This window comes from Corapipo altera, unplaced genomic scaffold, assembly GCF_003945725.1.
Source record: "Corapipo altera isolate COAL_440 unplaced genomic scaffold, ASM394572v1 2b, whole genome shotgun sequence".
Classification (NCBI taxonomy): Eukaryota; Metazoa; Chordata; class Aves; order Passeriformes; family Pipridae; genus Corapipo; species Corapipo altera.
In genome coordinates this window covers 104,621-119,106 of record NW_020884874.1, presented here as the reverse complement: position 1 = coordinate 119,106, position 14,486 = coordinate 104,621, and the positions used below count along the sequence as shown (strand labels likewise).

The following is a 14,486-nucleotide window of genomic DNA, read 5'->3' as shown; positions in this document are numbered from 1 at the left end:
CTGCTAAAGCCGCTCTCTCACTCCCCTCTGCAACTGGACAGAGGACAGAAAAAAAACAGTGAAGGATTCATGAGCTAAGAGCTGGGAGAGGTCACTTACTGATCACCTTCACAGGCAAAACAGACTCAAAGTGAGGATAGTACTTAAATTTATTACTAATAGGATCAGAGCAAAAGAGTGAGAAGTAAAATAATCTTACAAACACTTTCCCCCCACCCCCCCTTCCTTCCGTGTTCTCCCTCCTCCCCCCCAGCAGTGCAGGAGGAATGGGGGTTACAGTCAGTTGTCGTTTCTGCCGCCACTCAGCGAGAGGAATCCTTTCTCTGCTCCTGTGGGATCCCTCCCGTGGGAGACAGTCCTCCATGAACCTCTCTGATGTGAGTCAGTCCCACAGGCAGCAGTTCTTCATGAAACTGCTGTCCCGTGGGTCACTCCTCCATGGGGTGCAGTCCTTCACAAATGAGCTATACCAGCGTGGGTCCTCCACAGGGGCCACAAGTCCTACCTGGGAAAAACCTGCTCCAGCATGGGCTCCTTTCTCCATGGGCTGCAGGTTTCTGGCAGGACCCTGCTCCATCCTGGGCCTCCCATGGGGGAGGCCTTCATGCACCCACCTGCTCCAGCATGGGCTCCTCCATGGGCTGCAGGTGGGTCTCTGCATCCTGATGATCCTCCATGGGCTGCAGGGGCACAGCTGTGCTCCACCATGGTCTGCACCACGGGCTGCAGGGGCCTCATCTCCAGCACCTGGAGCACCTCCTCCCCCTCCTTCTGCACTGACCTTGGTGTCTGCATTGTTGTTCCCATGTTCTCACTCCGCTCTTCCCTGGCTGGAATTCTTTCTGTGCAACAGCCTTCTGTTCTTAAATATCTTATCACCCAGGCATTGCTATTACTCCTGATTGTCTTGGCCTTGGGCAGCAGCAGGAAGCCCATCCTAAAGCCCACTGGCATTGGCTTCAACAGACAGGGGAAGCTTCTAGCAGCTTCTAACAGAAGCCACCCCTGTAGCCCCTCGGCTACCAAAAACTAGCCACAGAAACCCACTACAGATGCCCACGCACATGTGTGTGAGTACACTTGTGTGCATGGGGAAGGCAGTTCCCAGTCTGCCTTCTGAGGGATCCTAGCACTTCCTTTCTGATGAAGCAGCAAAGGTGGACACAGATGCCAGCTTTCAATTCATTACATTCTTCACAGGGACACTAATTTTCCTCTGCTTAAAAGGGCTGGAAATACAAAGTGCGCTCCAGAAGGGCAAAGATCTAATGGCTTTTCCCACTGTTTCATGCTTGCAGAGATACTGCTTCCCCTTGCTCCCTCCTTCACAGGGGGAGGAGGGTCAGGAAGGGAACAGCATCTTTAGACCTCTAAGGTCATCGAGTCCAGCTGTTAACACAGCACTGCCAAGTCCACCACTAAACCATGTCCATAAGTGCCACATCTACACATGTTTTAAATATCTCCAGTATTCCAGTACTGAAATCCTTTCTGTTCAAGACAGTTTGAGCATCTCAGCCCTTTCTTAAAGTTTAAGAACTGGAACCACTTTTGAAGCGTGTCCCCACCCCAAGTGGGAAGTTAGGAGGTTTCCTCCCACCCCCACACGCTCACAGGAGATCCTGCCAGGCTGCCAGTTAAGCAGCTCCCCTGTTGCTCCTGAGTGGCCAAGCTCTGTGTAACAGAGATGAGTTGGTGACCGTTGCAGCAACGTGAAGACAGGCATGGAGCAGAGACGAGAAGATTGCCCACAGTGTAGGTAGTCACTGATGCTACTTGCCTTGGGAGAGGAGAGGCCCTACCCTCCTAAACCCCAGCAGCTCTGAAATCTTTGGGTTTAGCATCTTGTCTCACTGGTTAAGAGAAGAGTTCCCATGGAATAAGAAAACTGCAGTCTTCCTTTCCTTTTGAATTTCTAGCCAGGAGAATTTGTTTCATGCAGTCTGCATCCCATGAAAGCAGAGACTATCCAGTACATATTTAGTGTATATATTTCAATACATGTATTTACCCCTTCAGTTGTGTGTGTGTATCATCAAGGAGCAGGACAGCTTCATGTATTTCCTTTTGCCTTTGAAATGTTGGTGATGGCTTGCTGGGATGAATGTCATCGTTATGGCTTTTTCCTGATGCCCTGCATATAGCAGCTTGAGGGAGTGTGACTGTGGGATCAGCCAAGACTGCCATCTTCCTTGTGATGAAACCTGGAAACCTGGAAACCTGGAGGGCAGAGCAGAGAGGTGTGATGCAGGGAGACCACTGGAGATCCTCAGTCTGCATTTCCCTGATACTGAACCTTCCTGCACTGGCCCTGTATTGGTTACAGCAAGCACAGGCTCACAAAAGGGACTTGGCAAGAACGGCCCTTCTGCTTGTGGGTGGTTTCTTCACGCTCACAAGTTTGATCTCTCAGGAAAAGACTTGTCCCAGATAAACAGATACTTTGTCTCAAAAAAACACTCCAAAATAAACAAAGGTAAAGAAAAAAAACTTCAGAAAACCCCAAGTCCCACTTTTTTCCTCATAGTATTCTGCACTCGCTTAGTGGGGATATCTTGGGTTCTTTCCATCCCAAAGTAAGAACTCAGTGAGTTTAAGGTCCTTATATTGCCTTCTATACAGCAAAGAAGTAAAAATGGACAGGAGAGATCATATATTGGCAACTGAGATAACTTATGGTAAAATTAGCTTTCTTCCAAAGTGGAGGAGAAAATTGTTACCTTTTAGGTAAATAGACAGCTGAAGTTTTTGACTTAATAGTTGAATCATTTTTATTTCAGCCTCATTGACTCTTGGACTCAATCCAGTGAAATAATGCATTTCATGGGATGCACAGAAAATATTTGTAAATTTTTATTACTTTGGAGGAGTAAGGTAGGAGTTGCCACTTTAGTGATTTTCTGAATGTACAGGAATGAGTTAATTAAGCATGGTTGATACCATTCCAGCTGGCAGCACAAAGTAATGTCCATCCTGACTGTAATGATGTAAATGTACTTTGCTTCCATTGGACTTATTTGAGAATAAGTAGTTTGTCAGAGTTACATCTCAGATGATGAAGAAATTCTGTACAGGGTGTGTGAGGTGAAGAGACTGTATGAAATTTCATCCCCCCCCTTAATGTTTTGGAGGTGGTCTTTTTGGTTGATGTAACGTGTTTTGGATTTTGTAGAGAAGTTAGATGGATGATTCTTGCACTGATGCAAGCATGGGGCAGTTGGATTGGTCCTACAGAGGTACAACGTTGCCTCTCTTGAGGACTTTGGAACCACTCAAAGCATCTCTACTTTGTACAATCGTTAAGGGGAAAAAAAGGAGAAAATTAATTCCTTGTACTGCCAAGCTAATTTCCTGAATGAATTTGCTCTGCATCCTCATGCAGTCTGTGCTCTGAGATTTGTTGCAGCTTACAGAGAAGTACTAGAGCACAGGAAGTCCAGGTCACTGGTGCACAATGTAAAGCAGTGGCTTTTAAGTGCTCCTCCTGAAACCCATTTGGCAGGTGCTCTGAGTGCTCGTTTTGCTTGGCTTTGTTTATTTACCTGGATTTAGGCTAGTGTGGGGCTAATGTTTTAAGTTTGTATCACCACTGAAACACTGCTTATGTCAGCTGGAAACACCTTTATGTCCATTACTGATTCCTGGTTGTAAACGAGACAGATTAATTATCCTGCCCTGAGGAAGAAGAGAAGGAGTTACAATTTAAGAGCTGCCAGTGGTGAGCATGAGTGCTGACTAACACTTACTATCTTGAGTACACAGAAATCAATTTGGACCTCGTCTGATGAATGTCACTGCTGGTTTTTTTTTTCCATATAGAGGTACACATGAGAATCGAGAAATAAATGCGTTCACTTAAGATAACATTGTGTGACAGCTGAGAACAATTAAAACTCTTACTTGTAGCTGTATTTTTTCCTTCCTTTCTACAGTAGGAGGGTGGTGTCTACAGCTCTGAGGATTTGGTACAGGCTATTTGTCACTGCTATGATCTTACCTAGAACAAGTATCGTACAAGGTTATTTATTTTACAGCCTTTTCTCCTAGTTTTGCACAACACACAGATCTTGGTAGATGGGAAAGGATTTTTTTTTTCTTACTAGAGTCTTTTTGGCAATAAACACATGCCTAACTGTAAGAGAAAAAACTTTCACAACCAAGCTTGTTTTGTGAAGCCCAAACATTTATGAAGCTTACAAACCCTCAAACTTTGCATAATGTGCCCATCCTTGGTCTCAAACATGAAGTGGCAGAAGAGGGAAGTGTTGCTTTTTTTAACCAACAACTTATGACTGTGTCAACACATGACAATTTGTCAAAGCTTGCTGTAGCGGTACTGTAAATTAATTTTTAGCATCAGTTGTGAGTGGTAAACACTTTGTGCGGTGTGAACAGCTCTTAGTACAGTGTGAGTTGTCAGCAGCTTGTGAGCTACCCTAAAATAAAAAAAAAAAACACGAGGGAGGGAAGGATGCAAGCTCGTTTACTAGTACAAAATGGATCTGAGTCTGCAAAAATTTGACATGTGGTGGTATGTTTTTTTCCTCTGTACCAGTCAGCTCAACCTTGAAAACTTGTTTTTTCCATTAAAAATGATCACCTGCAAAGTTGGGAAATCACAACTCTCCATCCTGTGCACCAAGCAGTGCCTGATTTCAAACATCTTTCTCAGACTCATGGCTCAATGAAGTAAAGCCCTCTCTTTGCTCTTGTGTTTTACCTTTTCTTGCTTAAAAAACAGAATGTGTCCTGCAAATGTAAGCATAGTCCTTTGTTGCAAAGTCTTGAATCAACCACATAAAATACCTGGAAAAAAACCAAGGTGGCAGCCCAAAGAGAGTTCTCTCCTCCTCACCTGTCCCTTTGCTGTTTCTCCTTGCCTATCCCAGCTGCTGTGGTGGAGCTGACATTATTGGTTTGTACAATAGGAGTCGACATGATGGAAGAAAATTATTCTGTACAAAAAGACAGGGAGTATGTATTGTAGAAAACAACTTTTCAGATACAAACCAATTTAAACCTGTCACTTTAGCAGAACAAGCAGTAATAACCTCCCAACCTAACAATGACTGCTAAGCCGAACGTTAATTCGCTCAGTTGTTGAATTGCTAACGTGTCTACAACTTACAAGTGAACACCCACTCAAGAGAGAGAAAATAGAAGTTGGTGCCTGGAATTCCTGGCCTTGCTGAAATCACCTACATTTCTTTGGCACTAATTCATCTTGCGTTTCCTGCAAATGTTTTAAGTAGAACTAGATGAGAAAAACAGCTGCACTCGTTTGTTTGCTGCTTTGATACACTCGGTGTGGGGCTTTTTTCTCAAGCACAGTCGCTCTTGGCTTATACACCGTAGGCTGGCTTGGGCTGCATCTTGGGGCTTGTTCCTGTGAGCAGGCAGCACACATGAAGCTTGGTAAGAGAACTTTATTGAGACCTACTGAAGCTAGTTTTAACCATGTTATAGTTTTAAAGAGAAAGATTGCTTTATTTGTGTATTTACTCATAAAGAATTTTGGTTATCTCTCCTTTTCCTAGATATAACTGTAGGTGCTGCCTGTATGAAAGAGCTGAGCCACACCATCCACTAAACTCTCTAGAGCAGCAGTTGGCTTGCTTGGAAATTGCTTCCAGGATTGTATTGTAAGTAAGTATTTTTGCAAAAGCAGCATCAAATGATTTCTTCAGTTTTGGGGTGGTTTTGAGATGTTTTGGTTGTTCCTTATAATTTCATAGTTTAACATCTAGTTGACATTAGCACTGCATGTGGGAATCTGAAGCATAGAGCTAAAGCCCTTTAAAGGCTTTTTGCTGACTTGTTCTAAAACTCCCTAGCATAGTACCTGAACACTTCTGATAACATGCAGCTACATGTTAGCCTATGAAGAAATTTGGCCAAGTACATATTGATCTGTTTTGTCATTAACTCTGTGGCATACATGTTTTTTGAGTGTTCATCCCTGCCTGCATTTTTACACTTCGGCATTTTAGCTATGCTGGTGTAGCCCTGCTAGGGCAAGTGCTTTGTGGAGATTTTTGTAAACTGTGATCTGCCTAACTCAGTTTGAAATCGTCCATGACAGGTTGCCCTTTCTGATCCAAAAAGAGCACTGGTTTGTCTCTTTGGACATGCAGGGGATATGGCTTGGGAACCTCAGTAGGCTATGAATGGAGGTGAATTTGTCAGCTGCATCTGTTTCCATGATCACGGAGTTGTAGAATATCCTGATTTGGAAAGGGACCCACAAGGATTATTGAGATCATCCTAGTGATGAGTGAGTCTCAATGTAGAGGGCCCTGTTTCATATTGCGAGCCAATTGCACTGAGTATGGCATTGAGAACGTTTGCATTTAGAATTAATAACATCGTCCTAGAAAACTTCGAGATGTACACTAAGAAAACCTCATCATACTATTTAAACAGTTCCTTTAGAAAGCGTAATCCATTTGGGGATGTTTGTGACCTGAAATTTTATATCTTTTATTTCTTTTTATATTACCTTCATTTTTCTGCTGCTGCAGGTTACGAGAAGTATGATATGAGAAGTATTTATGACATAAGTGCATTTTCCTTGAAATGGCCTCTGATAACATGGTTGCTTGAGATAGCAATCGTGGGAGAGTTAGCTACTTAGAGTTCAAATCACTTAGTTAAGCATATTACGCAGGCTGCTCACACTCCTCAGCACCTTGCAAAATATTCCCTACAGGTGACATTTACTGTACATAAACTAGGTTTTATATATATATATATATATATATGCTAATCCCGTAATCCCATCAACAAGTCCTTCAAATGCAGCGGTTGAGTCAATTTTTGCAATAGGCTTTTTCTTTGCATATCTTTGTTCTTTGTGGTCGGCTGTGGTCTCTCTCCAGGTGAGGCTGTGCTGGACAAAATTCTTTGGCTCAGCTCTGCCAGCAGTTAGTTGCTAGATGCAATAACTGCTGTTTTGTGCCTGTACTGTGCCTGCTGGACCCATGAGGCACTCAGCCCAATTCTGCATGGGTGAAGGTGAATGAGATGAAAAAAGGACCCAGTTGCTGTCAATGATCAGGCATTTCAGCTATCACAGATTGGCAGAGAACAAGTGAGAGAATTGCTTGGGGGAAATTAGGACTTCAAAAAGCCTAAATTCTAGCAGTTTTCTAATTAGAAATTTAGAACAAGGCATAATATTTGTTTTCAGTATCATGCCTGTAAATGATGTGTCTGCTTCTGGAACTTATGTCCTGACCCAAGCCACCATTGCTTTCACAGAATCATAAAATCATTTAAAATCATAGAAACAGAGTTGTTTAGGTTGGAGTGCATGCTGCTGAGGCAGTCTCAGTTGTACCAGTTCCTTGAAGGATTCACTTGCGGTTTTCTGCCTCATGTCCTTCCAATTTAACTGTATTAGTCTGTTTAATGGTGCCAGAAGGCCACATATTGGCTCTCCATGAAGCCTCAAACAGTAGATACGTGCTTTTAAATGGTTAAATAAATGTTAATTATGATTCACAAATAGTTTTTCCCCAACTATTAAGTAGTATCAAAAGCTGAATTTTTCATTCAGTAATTGTTTTTCCAGCTGCTGAGTGGGACCAAGTATTCAATATTTTTATGCAGTTATTTTTGCAGCTGCTCGGCTGCTTTAAGCGTAAAAGTCTTATGTTATTTTTTAGGGCTTGAAAGCCATGGATGCACAGTGGGCACAAAAAGCCTGTGGTGGGAGTGGAATGATGACAGTCTTCTGATGCACCTTGGTTAGTTGTGGATAGTTTGGGCCATATCCAGATAAGCTGAAAATAGCATACTGGGGACTTTTGAAAGTTTGTGGGTTTGCAGCATTTTCTCACAAAAGTCTGAAGTCTTTTTCTTCCTCACTGTGTTAGTTATTACACAGGTGGAAATGAGTTATTTTTTTCCCTTTCAAAATCTTGAGACATTCTGTGAAGGATTCAAACAGTGGTTTGACTTGTTGCACCTCCTTGAAAATAGGTATAATACCACAGAATTTGGTCTTAGAAGTACATATTATGTGCCTTTCACAGGGAATCTTAAAAAATTTTCAAATATCAATTAAACCACAGATCATGATGATAGTGAAAGAGACATTGTTCTCACCCACCATGACGACTACCCTGGCAGTGAGCACATGGCTCACGTTTTCCCAGTGATTCATTAGCTAACCCAGTAAAACATCCCAAGCGGTCTGATGCACTGGCTTACTGGTAGCTGTTCTTCAGATGATTGCTCATGTCAGTGTGATGCATAGCAGCATCAGAACATTCACTTTGGAACTTACCTTTTTTGTGCATCTCTTTTCTCTGGTTTTCCCACCAGATCTGCTCTGCTGCCTCACAGTGCTGCTGTTTGCATAAGCAGTTGCTGTAATTCTGTGAAGCTGTGAATTAAGACATCTCCTTCTAAATATCACTCCTGTGTTTTAATTACACCATAGTCATGAGCACAGGGTGCACAAAGGACACTTAACACTGAGCTCTAGGGAGAGGATGATGTTGGTGAGGGAAAAGACCAAATAGTGAAAGGTAAATTCTGTTTAATCTTCAGTTGTGTTAATTTTTTAGCCAAAACAAAAAGCAGCAGAATAAAAAACTTTCACAAAGCAGAAGTGGAAGTGAAATGAAACGTAGTGACTAGACAAATGAAAAAAAATTTTCATTATAAAACCCACCAAACTTAAATCACAAAGCCCCAGAAGAAGAGGTGATCTGTCAACCACCCAGCTTGGACCCAGCTTCCACCCGACTGGAACCCATGGTCTGGGTTCAGTTCCCTGCCTTGGTCACAGGTTTCCCATGTGTTCTCAGCCAACCTCCTTCATCAGACCTATGGCTGACTTCCTCATGTGTGCAGTGGAGATCATAGAATCATAGAATCAACCGGGTTGGAAAAGACCTCCGAGGTCATCAAGTCCAACCCTTGATCCAACACCACGGTGGTTACGAGACCATGGCAATAAGTGCCACTAAGTCTCATCTTGAAAACCTCCAGGAATGGAGAATCCACCACTTCCCTGGGCAGCCCATTCCAATGTCTGGTTACTCTCTCTGTAAAAAATTTCTTCGTAATATCCAACCTTCCTCACATTCATTGTGAGGACAAAGCCTACTGATGTTGCTGAAAGATGTGGATGTTGTGATGGGATGAGCCACCCCAGGGACTAGAACAGGAGGGATGTGCTTCCTTGAAAGGGATAATCGCGCATTGCTGCTTGCATTTCCATGTTAAAGGGTAGAAGAAATGATTTCCAGATTTAAAAAGGGTTGATTTTTTTCTTTCCAACTTTTTCAGGCCTATTTCTTGTGGAGTTTGGCTGCCCCGGTGCAGCAGCAGGCTTTGGAATATTCCCTGTCTCTCACCTTTCTCCTCTTAGTCTGCCTGCTTATGGCTTTGAGTCATTCCTGTCTGCTCAATATGCGCACCCTACACAACCCAACAGAATCAGAAACATAGCTTCTGTCGTCTTTCGAGTTACATGGAGATCTCCTAACATGTAAATACAGTTGTGTGTAAGAAAGAAACCATAGAGTACTTGAGGCTGGTCAGATGGTTACCAAAGGTGACCGTAGCATCTGAGGAAGGTGGTACAAGGCAGTGGGACATCACACTCAGGAATGCCTGGCAAAGTGAGTGCTGGCACAGTGTGACTTCTAAGGGTGTCCACGTAGCCCATCACCACCATTGGCCTTCAGCCCCTCTGCTCCTCCACTCAGTCCCTGATAGGCAAATATTCATTTATAGGGGATTTGTATATACTCTCACTCAGTGTTGATGCTAATTCTGAGTAAGGAATCAGAAACAACAGGTTGCGTGCCTTTTGATGTGTCCTTTTATCTCCTTTGGGTTGGTAGTTAAACTTTACTCTCCCCTTATAGGGATTATTTTTCTCTGAGAAGAGCCTGTGGAGCCCCATACACTCTTTTCCTTCTCCAAACGGTAGTAATGCTCTTCTCCTGACAGGGGTGAGATCTTGAAAGTACAGACAGGGTCATATTCAAACTAGAGCCATACTTCGTATTCTGTTTGATTCTGCTACAACAACTCTTGCTGTTTCCTGTCCACCCACCTTCTTTACTGCCTTCCTCTTTTCTTTTCGTATTGCTTTCATAAACCTTCCTCTGACCTGACCCTCAACTTTTTCTGAGCTGCCAGGATTGATTAGCAATCCTTCTCTTTAAGACCTGTGTAGTCCTCCCATCCCTGATTTATTTTAAGTCCTCCTCCCATGGCCACAGAAACACTTCTTTAGCCTTGCCTTGAGATCCATACTCACCTGAACCACTTTCTGCCACTGATACTCTTTATCCTGACCCTGCCATAAGAAGTTTCTTCTTTGTCATGACTCATTTTTGTCAGGATATAGAAGTATCTTTTCCCTCCCAGATCTTCCCTCCTCTACTTGTTCCTTGTTCCCAAATGGCAACCAGCCTTTGTCTTGGGTGGATTGGATTTTCTTCAGTAACTCTCATCAAGTTAACTTCACTGTTTATTTTTTCCCACCACTTCACTGCACTTGTTTTCCTTCTCTCCTCATTCATAAAATGGTTTGGTCTGAACTGGTTCTGGTTTCTCATTTGGACGCTGCTTGATGGCACCACAAAACAGTCTAAATGCTGAGCCTGTGTACTGAGTGAGGGGCAGACCAGAGGTCCACCAGCCCTGCCTCTGGCCATGGCCAGGAGTGAACATCCATGGAGAGTGCATGAGAAGGCAGAAGGCAGGTATGGGTAGTGCCAGTGGAAGGGCTGTGATTTAGAGGAGCTCTACAGAAGCCTTGGTGGATGCAGAAGCAAGCCCATTGATTTTGGTTGAGTCACTGTCATTTTAGATTAATAAAGAACCCACTTCTCCCTTGGAGACACAGTGCAACTCCAGGTTGACTGCTATGTCTAATCCAAACTTCTGAGTATGAAAACTTCTTGGTCCAGGAAAAGCAATGTCTCGCTCCTTCCAAGGCTGGTCAGCTCAGAGCCCCTTGCTATGAGAGAACATGGATGGTTTGAGATGTGGTGCTGTTGACTGGATGTCCCCTTTCTGCCTGCAGTGCTTGTCCATTTTTCCAGCTGGTGAAACTGGAAATTCAACCTGCTTACAGCTCTAAAGGACCAATGCCCGAAAAGACAGCAACTGTTTAGTTGTCCATTCCTGTTTCAACCTCGTGCCCATGGTACAAGTAATGAGTTATTGAGCTAATTTAGTTCTATACAGAAGAAGTGATTTTCGTCCTGAAAATCAGGAAGGCTATTTAACACAGTGTAATTGACTTCAGCTGTAAGATTCAATACACTTATCTAGGATTACAGATCAATAAAATCTGATTGTGCCGAGAGCGACAGGAATTGTAGAAACACACAGGGACTGTTTTCCCCCTTTCCCATGGACAAGCTGAGCTGAGTGTCTTCTGATCCTTATGGTTTGGGTTATGCTGCTGCTTGACCTGCACATTGGCAGGACCAGCTTGAGGTGGTACCATTTAACGTAAGGAGATGAATCCAAGGGGATGAAACAATGGGTGGCTGCCCTCAGTCAATTTTACATCAGTGACTTCCTCATTTCTGCGTGCCCTGCCGGTGTTGAGGTGGGGGAATGGGAAGTAAACTATGTCTGGTTTCATTATGATAGTGATGATAATAGGATCCATGAGGTATGTGAGATTAAAAGCCCTATAACATTGCAGGCCAAATCATTCACAGAGGAGAAGACCTGAAATCAGTTCAGTGCCTAAACATCTTTTTGTCTTGCCTCACCCAGTGTAGAAATAAATATGGGAAAACTAATATTTATTCGGTATTTCCTCTCACTGTTTGCCAAGGAAGCTGTGTTAAGCCAATTGCTGTATAGAAACATTCGCTGGCTGTAGTGCATTGGCTTTTATAACTGTGAGCTGTAAGTATGGGGAGCCTTTTTGCCCAGGTATTCATTAATGAGTTTTTCAGCAGTCACTCTGAACAAATGGGGAAGCGTTCGATTTAATTTTTTGCTTTCAGAGCTTCAGGGACTTTTTCAGTGGGATGAGAACGCTGGCACAGGTAATGAATAATTTGAGATGATGGCTGAGCAGACAGCATGGCAAGTGTCCTTTTGACACATGAGGCACAAACTTTGTTATTCTTTCTTCGTAGAGAGACATCCTAGACAAACAACCCTTGATTTAAATGTGAGCTTGTGTCATTAGCAGTGCTCACCTACCACCATGCTTATTTTCTGTATTCCTTCTTCCAAATATCAACTATCCTGTTGCAAGCAGGAAAGGAAAAATGTACTTTCAGACCAAACTAACAGATATGGCTGGTTCCAGTACACTGACTTCATAAGCAATAAAATATATAACATTGCTTGCTACAGCACGCACTGTACTAATCATTCTCCATGCAACTGCCTATTTTTTACATCATTTTAAACAAATGCCAGGACTACAGGGAGTAATAAGATAAAGGCAGAACAGGCAGGTTTTGTGGTACAAGTTAAAAACAAAACAAAACCTCCAGAAGTAAAAAGAGACTCTTTTCACGTGGCAAAGTGAAGATGTAATTACTGAGTGCAGAGAACATCTTTCTTGCAGGAATACGCAGTGAGAGTGGATTGTGTTGAATGTCTCTGAAGCTGCTGCAGTCACAGTTTAAGAGCAGAGAAAAGAGATGGCTGAGAAAATAAATCTTTTTTTCTGGTTATGGAGTTGGCTTTGCTTCTGGCCTGACGATTGCTGATTCTTGCTATTGCTTTGTCTAATAGTTAACTGGCATGGTGACAATACTGATATTAAACTTCTGTTTTCAGGTGACATGAATCTGAAGAAGAAATTCATGTCATGCCTAAGTTTTCAATTTGAGTTGAGCTGTCAGGGAGAACTAGATAGACATTTGAAATACAGTCTTTGCTGTTTTGGTTAACGTTATGAAGTGATGAACCCTGGTTTGCTTTGTTTCCCACACCTTTATTTTTTTCATCTTGACATTCAAAAGTTGGTGCAAAATTAAGTAAAAAGCAAGTACAAGGGACATGTCAAAATTTTTCCACTTAGCATGCATCAAACCACTAACAGACGTGTGTGCACAACCTGCTGATATGTAGTACCAGTCAGCAAGTGGTTTGTTAGTATTGGTAATGCTCTCATGAAGCCAAAGAGGATTCTTTCGCTTGCTAGCTTGAGAGTGCAAAGTGCTTCTAACTCCCACCCAGTTTTTCTCTGCTTTCTCTGTCTTCATATTGCCACCCTTGTACCTTGGAATAATAAAACTTCAAAGAGTTAAAGAAAGTCATAGTGAAAAGCATGTTATGTCTTAGGTCTGGCAGATAAACCCAGTGCTAACTCAGTGCAGTCGCTTCTCAAAGCTGACCAAAATAGTGTTTCACCTCATATTTTGGGAGTGTGGCCATCCATGAAGGAGGTAAAAGTGTTGTTCAGAAAAATACGAGAGTCCCCAAAAACATTGCAAGGTTGATGATACTCCTTGGATTCTGTGCCAAGCAGAGCTAAAGCTCTATGCTTCTGGACATTATTTCTAAATCACAGTCAAGATTACATCTTGTTTAGTGTTGTCATAGGTCTGTTTCGTAAGTGTAACTCTGCAGTAATTTCTTATTTCAAAAGAATTGTATAAATTGCTTGTGGGAAGACTTTTTGTCATTGAAAAGCAAGACTTTCGTTTATATCCAGTTCTGACATTTGAAAGAGTACAATATTTTGCAGATACAACTATTAGTTTCATGTCCAGCTATCTGCCACAATTAGGGAAATAAAATCTAACATCATCTTCAACCAGTAGATCATTTCCTTTTCCCTTTTTATGCCATTTGTTTGATCTTTTCTTCTCCTCCACAGCTCTGGCTTTTGTCTGTCTTCTTGTTGTAATATCTACCATTGTATTACTCTCAGTGCTCATTGTTTAGATGGTCCTCTTCCATCTACTCCAAAGTATATCAATGTTCTCCTCCTATCTCCATGCATTGTTTTTAACAGTTAGCAGCTTGGTGTGTAATCCATGAGTTACTGATACAAGCTGAGAGTTGTGCCTCCAGCAGCACTGTTGATGTACTCCAGCAGCTAGTGGGTGCTCAGTCTGCAGTGCCAGGCTGGACTGCCAGACAAAATACAAAAATTGGGCATCAACAACATGGTTTCAGTGGAGCGGTTTAGGTCTAAGAATAAAAGCTAATATAGACATGACCATTAATTTCTCACCCATCCAGGGGCGGACTTCTAATTAAGACCCATGTATCCACTATTAAATGTTTCTAATGCTGTCCCCTCAATCCATAAATTATTTCTCCGTTTAACAGGGCTCTGTGTACTGTCCTAGCCCAGACACCTAGGTGGTACCCATTGATCCTGATGCTCCTGCCCCGGTCACCTCCTCTTCATTTTCATGCTAATGGAGTAGTGTGCTCTTCCTGTTAAAGTCTCACACCTGTTTCTTCCATTGGTTTATTTTTTCTTTTGTTATAATGATTTTGCAATTCCCTGGCAGAAGACCCAC

General features: G+C 42.6%; 1 protein-coding gene across 6 annotated transcripts in view; it reads left to right on the top strand.

Annotated features, from left to right (window-relative positions):
* BACH2 (BTB domain and CNC homolog 2) overlaps window positions 1-14,486 on the top strand; it is a 188,820-nt gene that overhangs the window by 82,299 nt on the left and 92,035 nt on the right. For 5 of the 6 annotated variants that reach the window (XM_027633581.1, XM_027633589.1, XM_027633564.1 and 2 more), the window contains one exon: window positions 5,538-5,646. The gene's annotated coding sequence lies outside the window, so the exon portion shown is untranslated. The remainder of the gene's footprint in view (window positions 1-5,537; window positions 5,647-14,486) is intronic. The other variant, XM_027633575.1, reaches the window with a different exon arrangement.